General features: G+C 44.2%; 1 long non-coding RNA gene across 1 annotated transcript; it reads right to left on the minus strand.

The window, feature by feature from the left end:
* Nucleotides 1-6,395: 6,395 nt before the first annotated feature.
* LOC308619867 lies at nt 6,396-8,107 on the minus strand. Its single transcript, XR_014016267.1, has 3 exons — nt 8,054-8,107; nt 7,313-7,352; nt 6,396-6,608 (listed from the first exon to the last, which is right to left on the minus strand). It is a non-coding gene; the product is annotated as an uncharacterized lncRNA (long non-coding RNA).
* Between the last annotated feature and the right edge of the window lie 5,276 nt (nt 8,108-13,383).

The following is a 13,383-nucleotide window of genomic DNA, read 5'->3' on the forward strand; positions in this document are numbered from 1 at the left end:
GCCTGGTCGCTGCTCCCAGTGCAATGGTGGATATGGTGTCAACGGTTGCAAAATCAAAGCCCCTTACATCCTCTCCATGCCTCGGTCCCACCCCCCACCCCACTCACCACTGATGTTCAGGAAGGGGAAGGTGTCCTGGATGGGAACGTGGTGCTGTGACTGGTCCAGCTCACCTTCCTCATCTTCTTCATCCACACCATTATCTTTCTCATCCCAAGGAGCAGATCCAGTGGATCCTACCCGAGAAACACACACACACACACACACACACACAAAGGTCAAAAGTGAGGCGCTCACGTTGCACTGTCATCCCTGCAGCTGACCCACTGTTCAAGCTAGGCACTGCCAGCACAGAGGTTCCTTGGGTTCAGTGTGCACCCTCAATGCCAAAGAGTGGGAACCAAGGGTGTTCACCCCACTCCCAGCTCCTCCTACGGAGCCCCAGTACAAGCTCTCATCCCCTCCCCTATCCAGGAGCTGCAGACCCTACTCCCTTCTCCTAGAAACCTTTTAATTCCTACTCTAAACCCCTTTCTACACATTCGCATCCCTTCTAAGGACCCAAGGAGCACAGCTTCTCTCCTTTATAAGCTTACTGTGAAGACAGACCCTTCCCTCATGGCAGAGCCTCACTAGATTCACTGGAGGTCAAGTCTAAATTATCTGGCTCTTAGTCGGAACTGGCTAAACATTGAGTAAATATAGGGATCAGGTGGTATTCTCCTAGGAAAAATACCATACAAATTAAATGATCACTTACCCATCATTTATAAAGAGAACTTAATACCCTTCATAATGTCATGGCAATTGATTCTTAGAACAGCCTTTGAAATACGCAGGAAAGATGAGAACCCAGATTTTATAGTGGAAGAAGCTGAGGCTCAAAACGTTGAATGACTTGATTCAATGTCCCGCAAGTAGTGAAATGGAAAGACCGAGGTTTATAACTCAGACCTTCTAAGTTTTAAGCCCTCCGTCTTCTAAACTACCTGGCCTCTCTTCTCAGTGTTGAGTCCCAAGAGAAGTTATTTTTTATAGAACTCAATACCCCCTCTTCTTTCTAATGCTTTACTGTTCCACTGGGTGGGCAGGAAGACTGTGCTGAGTTTATATCTTTTGTTCTCTGGGTTCTTTCTAGGGACAGCATTTCTTGCTTTGTTTACCAGTCTTCAACTTTGTAAGCGAGGCGACTTTCAAGTCGACTATCGCTTTAAGGGTCCAGCCCGGAACCTGGCACACTGTCCACCTTCTCCCCAGCAGCTGGGGCCTCACCTGGGTTAATGATAGAGCCCTGGGGCTGGGGGATGTCACACACTTGATATATCTTCACTGGGTTCATGGGCACCTCCTTGGTGCCGTTGTACATCAGGTTGAATTCCCTGCTCTTGTTGAGCGCACAGTGGAGCTGGGCCTTCAATTTAGCTGGGTCGGGGTCGTCCACCCCTTCCTGGTACTTCCCCTGTCTCCACAGCCCAGGCCTGAGGGATAGGAAACTGCAGTGAGTGCCTGCTTGTTGCCCAGAAACACTGGAAAGTGTGCCCCTCCTCCCTCGTACAGACACAGATACACACAGCCCTGCCTGACCGCCCCATCACCCCAACTCCAATTTACAGAGACTGCAGCAGAAAACACCACGCTGGGGACCAGGCAAGGCAGGGCCTGAGACAAATTCAGCCAAATGCAAATACAGTATTTTAAAAAGAGGAGCCTCATTTCAAGTGCTTGTGCCAGCATCATCTGTCAAGACTACAATGGCCTTAATGAAGGGTTGAAAATAAAGAAAAATCTGGAACACGTATACACCAAAATACTAATGGCAACTTTTGGATAGCAAGATTTCAGGTAATTTTGTTTTGTTTTGCTTGCCTTATTTGCTTTTCACATGAATTGCTTATATAATAAGAAGAGAAAGGGAGGTGGCGTATGATATGAAGAATTTAGGCTTGCAGTTCCCTCTCCCTTCAGTCTTTAACCTGATGCACAAATAACTGTTGAAACCAAGTACCTTTAGGAGTAGCAGCCCATAGGAGGGCAGGAAGCACGCTCTGGGGGTTCAGCTGGCCTCAGTGCGAGGCTGAGGGCCTCAAGTCCTAATAAACTCACACCACCTGCCTTTCCCTGCTTCCTCAAACTCCCACATTGGGAACATTTTGCTGGGAACACCAGTGGCTGGTGGCCTGGGCCAAAACCAGTGTGGCGCCGCCTCTCTGGTTTTCAATTTCCAGGTCTAACAGGCATTTATGTGTCTGTTCACGGGATATCAGCCCTCCCCCACTGTTAGCGTATCTCAGATGTCTACACTTTCTTCAGGGCTGTGACGTATGTGCTGGTGCAGAAAAGGGGGATGTCTTTTGCAGAGGACTCAAGATCAAGAGAACGAGATGGACCGGCCAGACTGCTCCCACTCGATGTCAGGAAGATAAGGTGGCCATGTAGTTAGAATTCTGCAGGGGAACATAGCCTATAGAGTCTATGGGTTTGCAGATCCACAACTTTTATTTTTTCAGTAATGCCAACCAAGCTCGTAAGAGACTGACATATAATCCAGAATGCCAGTCTACTCGTTTTCAAAGGGGGATAAAGCTGGTCAGTGACCAGCATGGTTAAGTCCAATAACCTGGACATAACCATGTATGATCTCAACCAGTAACTCCTGTGTCTGGTTTCTAATGACAATTCCAAGAACATAAGACCCACTCAACATTTAAATCCAAATTTTCAGATGACTCCAAAGCTAAATGGAAATGATTTGATATTGAACTCTAAATCTGCATTATCTAGACTATCTCTTACCCAGTTGGGTAACCCAGAAGCGACAGTAAGAGGCTCCTGCTTTCCCAAAAATCACAGGGTGTAAAGATGAAAAGCACTGGAAAGGCAAGACCCCCAGGGAATTTGCAAAGCTGCTCTTGTGTCTTTTTCTTTTTGACCTTGAAGCCAGGAGAAATTCTAAAAATACAAATGTATTCATTTTTAAAACTTGACTTTACTGACTATTGTTCAGATCCCCAAGCCTACAAAAATAATTTTATTTTTTTAAAAATGGTCCCTGCCCCAAAGGAGTTTACAATCCCTTAAAGGAGACAGATGAGTCCACAGATCAGAAATACAGATACTATGTGAACACCAGTAAAACTGCCTAATCCATAAAGAGTCGGGGGGTAGGTATGGTTGGCCAAGTTTATCAGAATTTATGATTCTAGGGCTGAATCTTGAACATGGGTAGAAGTTAACCAGGTGAGAAGCGTGGGTCACGATACTCTAAGCAGAAGAAGCTTTATGGGCAAAGGCAGAGGCTGAAAAGCACAGTGCTTAGGGGACCTACAAGCAGTTCAGCTTGCGTGGAGGCAGCATGAGATGAAAGTCTGGGCTTGTAAGTAGGAACCATGCCAAGGAGTTTGGACCTGATTCTTAGAACACTGAGAACCACTGAGAGATTTAAGCAGGTTGTGATGGGATCAGATTTAAGTTTTAGAAAGAACCCTCTAGCTGCAGGACTGAAAAGGGTTTGAAGGGAGGCAAGGCATGAAGATAATACATAGTCTCTATATAATCCATATAATAGTGTCACTAGGGTCTGAACTAAGGAGGTGGCAGTAGGGATAGAGGATACAGGTAATGAACGAGCCGTTAAAGACGCTGACTTGACAAAGCTTGATGAGGAACTGATTCCTTGAAGAAGGTGAGAGAGAAATCAAGGATGATTCCCTGGTTTAGGGTTTGGGAGACTGGGTGGGCGGTGATGCTGGCCACTGAGATAGGAGCAGGTTTAGAAAGATGATTTCCCTTTGGAAATGTCGGAGTTCAAATGCCTGTGGAAGGCCTAGGGGAGAAGGCCCAGCATGCCCAGGGCAGTTTTTTATCCCCACTCACCTCTCACATCACCTGAGGGACTCTCCCTGCCTGCCTCCAGCCTGGAAGAAGGTCCACCAGATTACTGACATCTCTGCCCTGTGGGCAAGGACCAATTTCTTTTCATTTCTGTATCCCTGCTCAGGCTTTAGCACACAGTTGGTCAATGTGTATTTGTTGAATTGCCTCAAATTTACAGATATACACTTCTTGGGGAATGAATAAGTTGCTATTACGGATGGAAGACCAGAAAAACAGCTATGAGCAGAAGGCCAAGGAGACACTGCAGAAAGTGCTGGAGGAGAAAATGCGTGCACAACAGCAACTGCAGAGCAAACAGGTGTGGGGATGCTCCATAATCCTTGGGGCTGGGAACCCTGGGGCAGTCTGGGTGGCAAGGGAGCCAGCTGCACAACCCCCTGGAACCCCCAAGGCACCACCCTCTCCTCTGATCTCCCTCAGCGGTCCCTGGCCCTGGCCGAGCACAAGTGTGAAGAGTGGAAGAGCCAGTACGAGAGCCAGCCCCAGCATGCAACTGTCCCCTACCCTGCCAGCCCAGTAATCATGAATGCCGTCTTCCTTCTCTTTTTTACAATGTGGTACATATGGATTTTTTTTTGAATGAGATTTAACCAGCTTTTAAACCTTTCTTCTTTCTAACAATATCAGTACTCTCTGACTCTCCAAATGCGCCTTTTCAAGTTGATTTAATTTATGGAAACATCACCCTTCATACTTTCCCTTTCTTTTTTAAACCTCCCCATGGTAGTGTAATGTAGTAGAAGGAGATTTGGCCTGGGAGTTTGGACACCAGGGTTCTAGCGGCAGTAACCCACAGTTACACACGTTATATTATTAAAGAAAAAAGTAACTTACAGAAATGTATGAGGCCATTATGCACATACACACAAACATATATTCACTCATATATCCATAAAAAAGTAGTCTGGAAGGTTCTATAAAATGTTAAAGGTGTTCATCCCACGGTGGAGGAGATATACGTTAACTATATTACCCTCTTAAATTTTTACAGTAAATATATATTACTTTTATAATTTAAAAAGCCAAACTTTTCATTTTTAAAAACCTAAAACATGAAAGAAAACTGGAAAACCAACAAAATTAAAACAATCCCTAAGTCTGAGGCGACGATTTTTTTATCCGAGTCCAAGTGATGAATGAAAATACTAAGAATGGTGTGTGACACCTCAAAGTATAGAAAAAAATACAGTAAGGCAAGTAGGCATTAAGATAATAGAATATAAAAAGTTACCCAGATATATTCAGACAATGGACTACTATTCCAGTAATAAAAAGAAATGAATTACTAATATGAGCTACACGGATGAGTCACAACAACATGAGGAGCCAAAGAAGCCACGTGCAAAAGGGTACTTGTTGTATGCTTCCATTCATATGAATTTCTAGAATAGGAAACACTAATACATAGTGAAAGAAAGCATGTCAGTGGTTGCCTGATGCCAGGCCTGGGAAACTGACTGCAAAAGGACAAGAAGGAACTTTTTGCAGGTATTGGAAGTGTATCTTGACTTTGGCGACGACAATAGAGATATACACATTTGTCAAGACTTATCAAATTACATGCTTAAAACGGGTACACCTCGTTGAATGTAATTCATACTTCAATAAAGTTGATTTTAAAGTTAAATTAAAAAGTCACCTATGGGGACTTCCCTGGTGGCACAGTGGTTAAGAATTCGCCTGCTAATGCAGGGGACGTGGTTTCAAGCCCTAGTCTGGGAAGATCCCACATGCCGCCGAGCAACTATGCCCGTGCGCCACAACTACAGAGCCTGTGCTCTAGAGCCCGTGAGCCACAACTACTGAGCCCGTGTGCCACAACTACCGAAGCCCACGTGCCTAGAGCCCATGCTCCACAACAAGAGAAGCCACCACAGTGAGAAGCCGGCGCACTGCAACAAAGACACAATGCAGCCAAAAATAAATTAATTAATAATAATTTTTTAAAAAATAGTCACCTAGACGTCTGAGTGAGACAGAGTTCCTTTAAGCTTTCAGTCCCAGCTCTTCTCTGAAGCCTCCCCTCATCTACCCTGGCAGCATGTGACCACTTTGCATCTCTTTAACACCTTATATTTATCGGTTCCATTCAGATTGGATGCTTGAAAAGTTTTGTGTATTTTATGTCTATCTTCCATTAAACTTGGTTCCTCTAAGGCAGGAACAATCATCTCTTTCATAAATTGAGACCATTACAAAAACAGAATTATGTTCCCTTTCCTCTCAATCAGGGGAATTTGAAGTAGGATTGATGAAATCCTGGAAATCATAAGCAAAAATGTCATTTCTGCATTTTTATGGCCACAGGGTCCTGTGTTTTCATCAGATTCTTGAAGATATCACAGAGCCCAACAATGTTAAGAATCTCTGCTTTGAATCCATGTGCTTTCACCCAGCTCTGTGGTACAAGGCACCCTGCCCCTGGGGCAATCTGTCTGTGGTCCCTGCAAAGATGATAAACCCACATCAGAGACACTCACTCTTCTGCATGTCAGTGGACTCCACTGCCAGCTCTTCCTCCACAATGACGTCACTCTCGCCATCTTCAAGATTCATTTCTGTCTCATCTAGAACACTGTCTTCTTCCTCTTCCTCCTCCTCATCTTCCTTGGAGACATCCTTTAATGTGGCAAGTAGTCTGTTGTAACCAGAAACTTGTTCTGGTTCACTCTATGCTTCACTTTCAGAACTTGAAGTATCTATAAACTCTCTGACTAAAAGGAAAATGGGGATTTTAAAAACAAAAATTATACTGTTCTTGTTGCTACCCCACGACTATCATCAGGTCCACAGTGGAACCAAGTTCAGACTTTTCTAGATAAAAACTAGCTTTTCTGCAAATATGCAGTCCTATCTATTCAACCAGACCGAGCACCAAATTTGTTTCAAACAGCTAATCTAGCTATGATTCTAGAAGCGCTTCCTCTTCTTTGAACTGCTCATGTTCCACATGGGAAGACAGCAAACTAAACACATGGAGCTTTAGGTTATAAGGTGATCTAACCTATGTGTCAGACATTTGGCACCTTTAAAGGAGCAACAGGAAAACTTACAACAAAAAAGTGTACTTTATTTCTGAGTCTGTGGTAATGAAATAAGACCTTTGATGATTTTGCACTCTATTTTATGTTAAGCAAACATGACATTCCCTCTTAGGATTCACCAAGAGCCCTCTGGTAAGCCTCCTTAACAGGTTCTAACAGGCTAATCTCTCAGGACAGTTTCATACTCTATACTATATTAGTTATCACAATGGCATTTTAACAGACATCTGCACTTAAAACTAAGCAATATTACTAAAGTATAGCTTACATCTAAAATCAAAGAGAGTGGAAATGTAGCCAAACTTTACTACCATATATAATCTTAAAAGTAACAGTCCAGAATCTACTATCATAAAGAAGGTATAAAGCATTACCAGTTGACAAGTCTGTGGTTTTGCTTCCTTTCTGGAAACCCTGAGAAGAAACAGGCAATGTTAAACTTTAACTACTGGTAGGTAGCAATTAGGAAAAGTCTAATGATACAACTTTAAATGAACATGGCAGACTATACCGTTATAACTACATCATATCTATTGTCAAGTAAAAACTCCATATGCATTTGGACAGGTCTTGGAAGGATATGCCAAATAGATAATAAGAGACGAATGAAAAAGTCTAACAAGACCACATGACAAATACTACAGTCACACAGTAACAGGCTCTCATCCAAAAGATGGGAAATTTTGGCAAATAAAAGCCCTCGGGGTTCACCTTTTCTAGCAAATTTCTTAAGTAGACTATCCCTCTAACTGTTGATAAAGCAGCCCAAAGGGGTGGGATGAGCACTAAGATCATAACTGAGAGTCTGGACACTTAGAGAGGAACCCACAACTACCCAAACATTAGTTTCCTCATGGTCATTGAATAGATAGGTGATGTCGAGGGTCCCAAGCAATTCTTTTTTTATTTTTTTTAACTTATTTATTTATTTTTGCCTGCTATGGGTCTTCGTTGCTGCGCCCGGGCTTTCTCTAGTTGCGGCGAGAGGTGGCTTCTCTTGTTGCGGAGCAGGGGCTCTAGGCTCGTGGGCATCAGTAGTTGCACCACCCTGGCTCAGTAGTTGTGGCTCGCGGGCTCTAGAGTGCAGGCTCAATAGTTGTGGCGCACGGGCTTACTTGCACCGCGGCATGTGGGATCTTCCCGGACCAGGGCTCGAACCCCTGTCCCCTCCCTTGGCAGGCGGATTCTTAACCACTGCGCCACCAGGGAAGCCCCCAAGCAATTCTTTAAAAACATAGAAAACGAACACAAGCTTATAAAATCTCTGCCCAGTCGCCACACAGGAGACGTGCCGTCTAGCATAAAACTACAGGCTCAACAAAGGGTAGGAAGACCGGCGAAGAACCCCATCTCAGGCGGGAAGCCGCCAGGATCCCCGGGCGAGCTAGGCCGGCGCCGGGGCAGCGTGGCACGCGGCGGGAGCTGCCCTGTCACTACCCCCGGGGCACCGGCGGACCAAACGCGGGGACACGCGGGCTCCCACCGGGAAAGGACGCCGGCAGCGCCGGTCCCAGCCTCGCCTCTCCATACCTGTCATAGAAGGGATGCTCCTCGCCGAAATCCCTTAGATGCTTCTTCTGCCTTTTAGTTAGGGAGTTGAGCAGCTGGCTCTGGCTCCGGCTCCGGCTCCGGCTCCCGCGTTTGCCCATGGGGAAGACGTCAAGTCAGCCAACCTCCAAGAATCGCGTTTTTCACCTGGAAGTCGTCTCGTCAACCCACTCACGCGGGATTGCCAACGGCGCTTTACGGCGGAAGCAGGGTGCCATAAAGCAGACCCGCTTTACGTCGCGCTTGTACGACAGGCGTGGCTGTGAGAATCAGCCTGCATAAACGTGTAGTAACTGAGATGGTTGAATGCAGTGCCTTTCTATTATGCCATAATACAAATACCAACTAACATTTAAGGCTGCCGGTGCATCTCAATTCATCCTCACAACAGTAAACAAATAGGCCTTGTTAATAAGCCTGATATTGGAGATGAGAAAGCTGATGCTTACAAAAGCTTACACACACACTAGCAAGAGAGGAGATGGAAACCTAATTCTCTCTGATGCGACCACAGGCTTTTCCCACTAGGATCTGCCACGTGCGTGTGCTATGTGAAGAATGAGGACGCAAGGCTGAGATTCCCGCCCTTACCCTACCCCCTCATTTTCTGAAAGTATTGCAAGGGCCCTTGGTAACACATCTGTTCTGGCATTTTTCATGTTATAAAAGCAAAAACACATCCAGAGAGGTAAAGTGACTTTCCTAAATCACCCGGAGAGTCGATGTTAGAGAAAGCAGTAAAACTCAATAAAGTGTCTCAAAACTGAATTGGGGCAAATTGGGATGGAAAACTTTTAAAGGGTAAGTAACTTTTCTATATCTGGGTCGTGGTGGTGGTTACACCTGGTATACAATTACCAAAATTAATCAAACTGTACCTTTGAAATTGGTACATTTTAATGCAAGTAAATAATAATCTCAATAAACAAAGAGGTAAAAACAGCGCAACTGGACTTAATACTCTAGAGACAGGCAGAGTGTGCAGGGATACTTAAAAACCACAGGATAGGGCTTCCCTGATGGCGCAGTGGTTGAGAGTCCACCTGCCGAAGCAGGGGACGCGGGTTCATGCCCCAGTCCGGGAAGATCCCACATGCCGCGAAGCGGCTGGACCCGTGAGCCATGGCCGCTGAGCCTGTGCGTCCGGAGCCTGGGCTCCGCAACGGGAGAGGCCACAACAGTGAGAGGCCCGCGTACCGAAAACAAACAAACAAACAAAACATGAAAAAGTCTCCAAAGTCTTTTGGAGGTGGGCAGCATCAGTAGCGAATCGGCTGCTCCAGGAAGGCGTCGGAAAGGAAGATTTAATGTCCTTGTCACCCATACAGACATCACCGTGATTTCGCTGAAGTCCAAATCGGTTCACATAACCCCCTTGCTTGAAATCCTTTAAGGGTTCCTCACCTTACATGGGATTGGGCCTCAATGCCCCAGCAAGGCATGCAAGGCCTTTAGTGGGCTGAATCCTCACCTGTCCGTCTCTCCAACCTCTCTACTCCCACCCACCCACCTCAGCAACAGGGTCCACAGACAGTTCTCCAAACCCATCTTTCCACCTTGCTCATGCTATTCCCTCTCCCTGGAACCTTCTTTCCCAGGAAACCCTGACTCAGTGCATCCTCTGTGCAACTCCCCATGACCTTTCCTCTCTCCTCCACAGAAAGAGGAGCTTCTTTATCTTCTGGGTTCCTAAAACCCTTTGTAGACACCCTTCTAATCTAGCCCATGACAACATAATTATTTGTTCATTGCTTTGTCTCCCCCAACTAGACTATGAGGTCTTTCAAGGGGAAAGCCTGAGTTCTGAGCTTTTTAAATCATTAATGCCTAACATTATGACAGGAACATGGTAACTGTTTAGAAAATGTTTGATAAATGAATGAAGGTTTGCCTGCTAAGCTTCTGCCAGAAAAATGTGAAAAACAGAATGTAGTTACACCAACATTCCACTAGAGAGAGGGAGGTAAAACTTTATCCCCTCTAGTGTAGCATTTTAGCCTTGTTCTCAGTCAGGTGAATATAATCTTTTTTTTTTTTTTTTTTTTTTTTTTTTTTTTTTGCGGTACGCGGACCTCTCACTGTTGTGGCCTCTCCCGTTGCGGAGCACAGGCTCCGGATGTGCAGGCTCAGCGGCCATGGCTCACAGGCCCAGCCGCTCCGCGGCATGTGGGATCTTCCTGGCCCGGGGCACAAACCCGTGTCCCCTGCATCGGCAGGCGGACTCTCAACCACTGCGCCACCAGGGAAGCCCCAGGTGAATATAATCTGATAAAATATTTCAGTTTTAGGCTAGGCCTAATATAAAACAACCTCTGATAAGCTTGAGGAAACATAATTATTACAGGTCACTCTATGCCAGTCTCTGGGTTTCACAATGGATAGTTCTTCTGGGTACAGATGAATAGAAAGTGAATGAATAGGCACTATATATAATATGAATAGGCACTATATATAATAGTGTTTTACATTTTCAAGTTATGTAGAGTGCATTGAAATGCATTACAAAGCTTTTCTCTTTTCAGACATAATCTCGTTATCTAAAACATGCTCCACCTAGAAAGCTCATTGCTCCTTACACAATAAACGCTGTGGAATCCGATGACTACCCAGCTCTCTAATTTCCTGTTGCCCTATATCCCTCATACCCTGTCTTGAACACACACACATGCTGTTCATGAAGTCAGCTGAAACAACTCATACAGCCTAAAATCTAGAATCTAGATTAATCTCAAGTTCAATACCGATGTTCAATGAGCGTGACAGGCTGACAAACGCTCAAAGGCAGCAGATGACCCTCCCCCCTGGCCCCCAACCCCCATCAGCACCAAAACTCTGACTGAGCTGCTTCCTTAGCACCCAGCATCTATCAGTTTAGCATTCATCACAGTGTATCGTAAGAGTCTGCATACGTATCCATACCTGGATGGGCTGAGAGCTCCTTGAAGAGGCTGGAATGGATCTTATTCTTCCCCCAGCCTCAGCTACTAGCACAGCACCTGGCACGTGGTGTTTCGTACATTTTTTTTAATGAATAAACAAGCTCATTTCATTGTACAGGTAGCGAGAGACTGATTTCTGCCAGCCCTCTCAGGAAGAGGCTGGATGGCTTTGGGGTGTATACAGTCATGTATGCATACATGTGGTGGAGGAGACTGTCTGATTTGAGGCATCTAGGAGGAGACAGATGTGTGGGTGCACACACACCTTCCCCAGAATCTTCCCAAATCAGTAGCTGAGGTGTCAGAGCTTTCATAATTAGAGAGTCATACCTTTGGATTATTTATGGCTCCCTGTCAACATATCTTGAACACATGTGCCCTTGTTACCACTTATATTATCACATAAATTTCAAAACTCAAACTTCCCCAGCATCTGATCTGTATCCTCAAATTGTGCTCCTTCCCCACCTTCCCATTCCTGCTCTGTTGAGAATCTCAGATAGACTCCTGTTTCCTTTCTGTGGTTTGTATTAGGACATAGTTTGTCTTTTCAAATACATCACTATATGTCAAATAAGCTCTTTCAAATCATGTACACCATAATACTTGCAAGGGATTAAAACACATCAATTTGTATAATTCCATGAGTTCATAATGATACTAAAAATTTAAAAAAAAACTTGATTGGTCAACATGAGAAGATCCAGTGAATTGACTCCTTGTGTTGAAAATTAGTAAATGAAGGGAGAGACTCAAGCATTTCTTCTGCTTTTCCTATACAAACAGTACCACTGGGTAAGCAAAATTTAGGGGAAGGAAAAGCTTGCTTTCATAGAAATAGTCCAGCAAGTAAGTGAAGAAGAAATGATAGAATTAGAATATCACCTCATGATAGAATTAGAATGTGACCTCTAATGAATTAACGAATTTAGACATTGACTACCAATGACGGGTAACATCACAAAATGAAAGACAACCAGACGGTATACGCCTCCTGATGGAAGTCTAAAATATCAGCTATAATGAAATCTGATCAAAGTTCTAAATCCCACAATGTATTCGCGAGAGACACAGAGAACAGCAGAACATGTTCAACTAACAGTGTAAAAAAAAAAAAAAAAGACGACATTTATGAGACAATCAGAAATCTGAATACTGACTGGTTACATGATGATATTAAATAATTGTTATCATCTTTTTTTAGGTGAAATAGTGCCATTGTAGCTATGTTAAAGAAAGAACCCTTATCTTTTAGATATTTAGAAATAAATATTTACAGATAAAATAATACAATGTCTGGGATTTGCTTCAAAAATAATACAGGGGCGGGAGGTAGGGGTAGTGGGTGGGCATACCTTGCATTGAAGCCGAGGGATGGGAACATGGGAGTGTATTATACTGTTTTGTCTACTTTTGTATATACTTGAAATTTTCCAAAGAAAAAGTTTTTAATAAAGAAAAACTAACACTTTTCTGAATATTCTGACCATCTTGTCTTAAGGGACAGCCACCCCCCTCCCACCCCTTGAGATCGTTATCCTAGGGAGTCTCCCCGAATTGAAAGTACCCAAGTAACATTAATTCATCAGCCTCTCTTTACAAACTAGTATAAAAGATTATTTCCTGGATTGTTTTTACCCCAGAAAATACTGAGTCCCTGAGGGCAAAGGGCAAAGAAAACCCTGCAGGAGGGAAAAGGAAGGGCTGAGCGTGAGAAGAAGAAAGGGAAGAACAAATTTTGCCTTTATTACAATTTTCCCAGGGCCTTCACTAGTTGGCACATGCATCTTCTTTGTGTGGGTTTTACTAAGAGAACTTTCACTGGAGGCATGAAAAATATGTTTCAATTCCGAACTCTCAGGTTAAAATTTCACAAAGCATCCCCTTTTATGTTGTCAAAGGCTAATATAAATATTTTCAGAAGCGGGCTCAGTGAGCCAATGATGAGAGCACTTGGG

The sequence above is a fragment of the Mesoplodon bidens genome (assembly GCF_964165515.1).
Source record: "Mesoplodon bidens genome assembly, chromosome: 7".
In the NCBI taxonomy this organism is placed as follows: Eukaryota; Metazoa; Chordata; class Mammalia; order Artiodactyla; family Ziphiidae; genus Mesoplodon; species Mesoplodon bidens.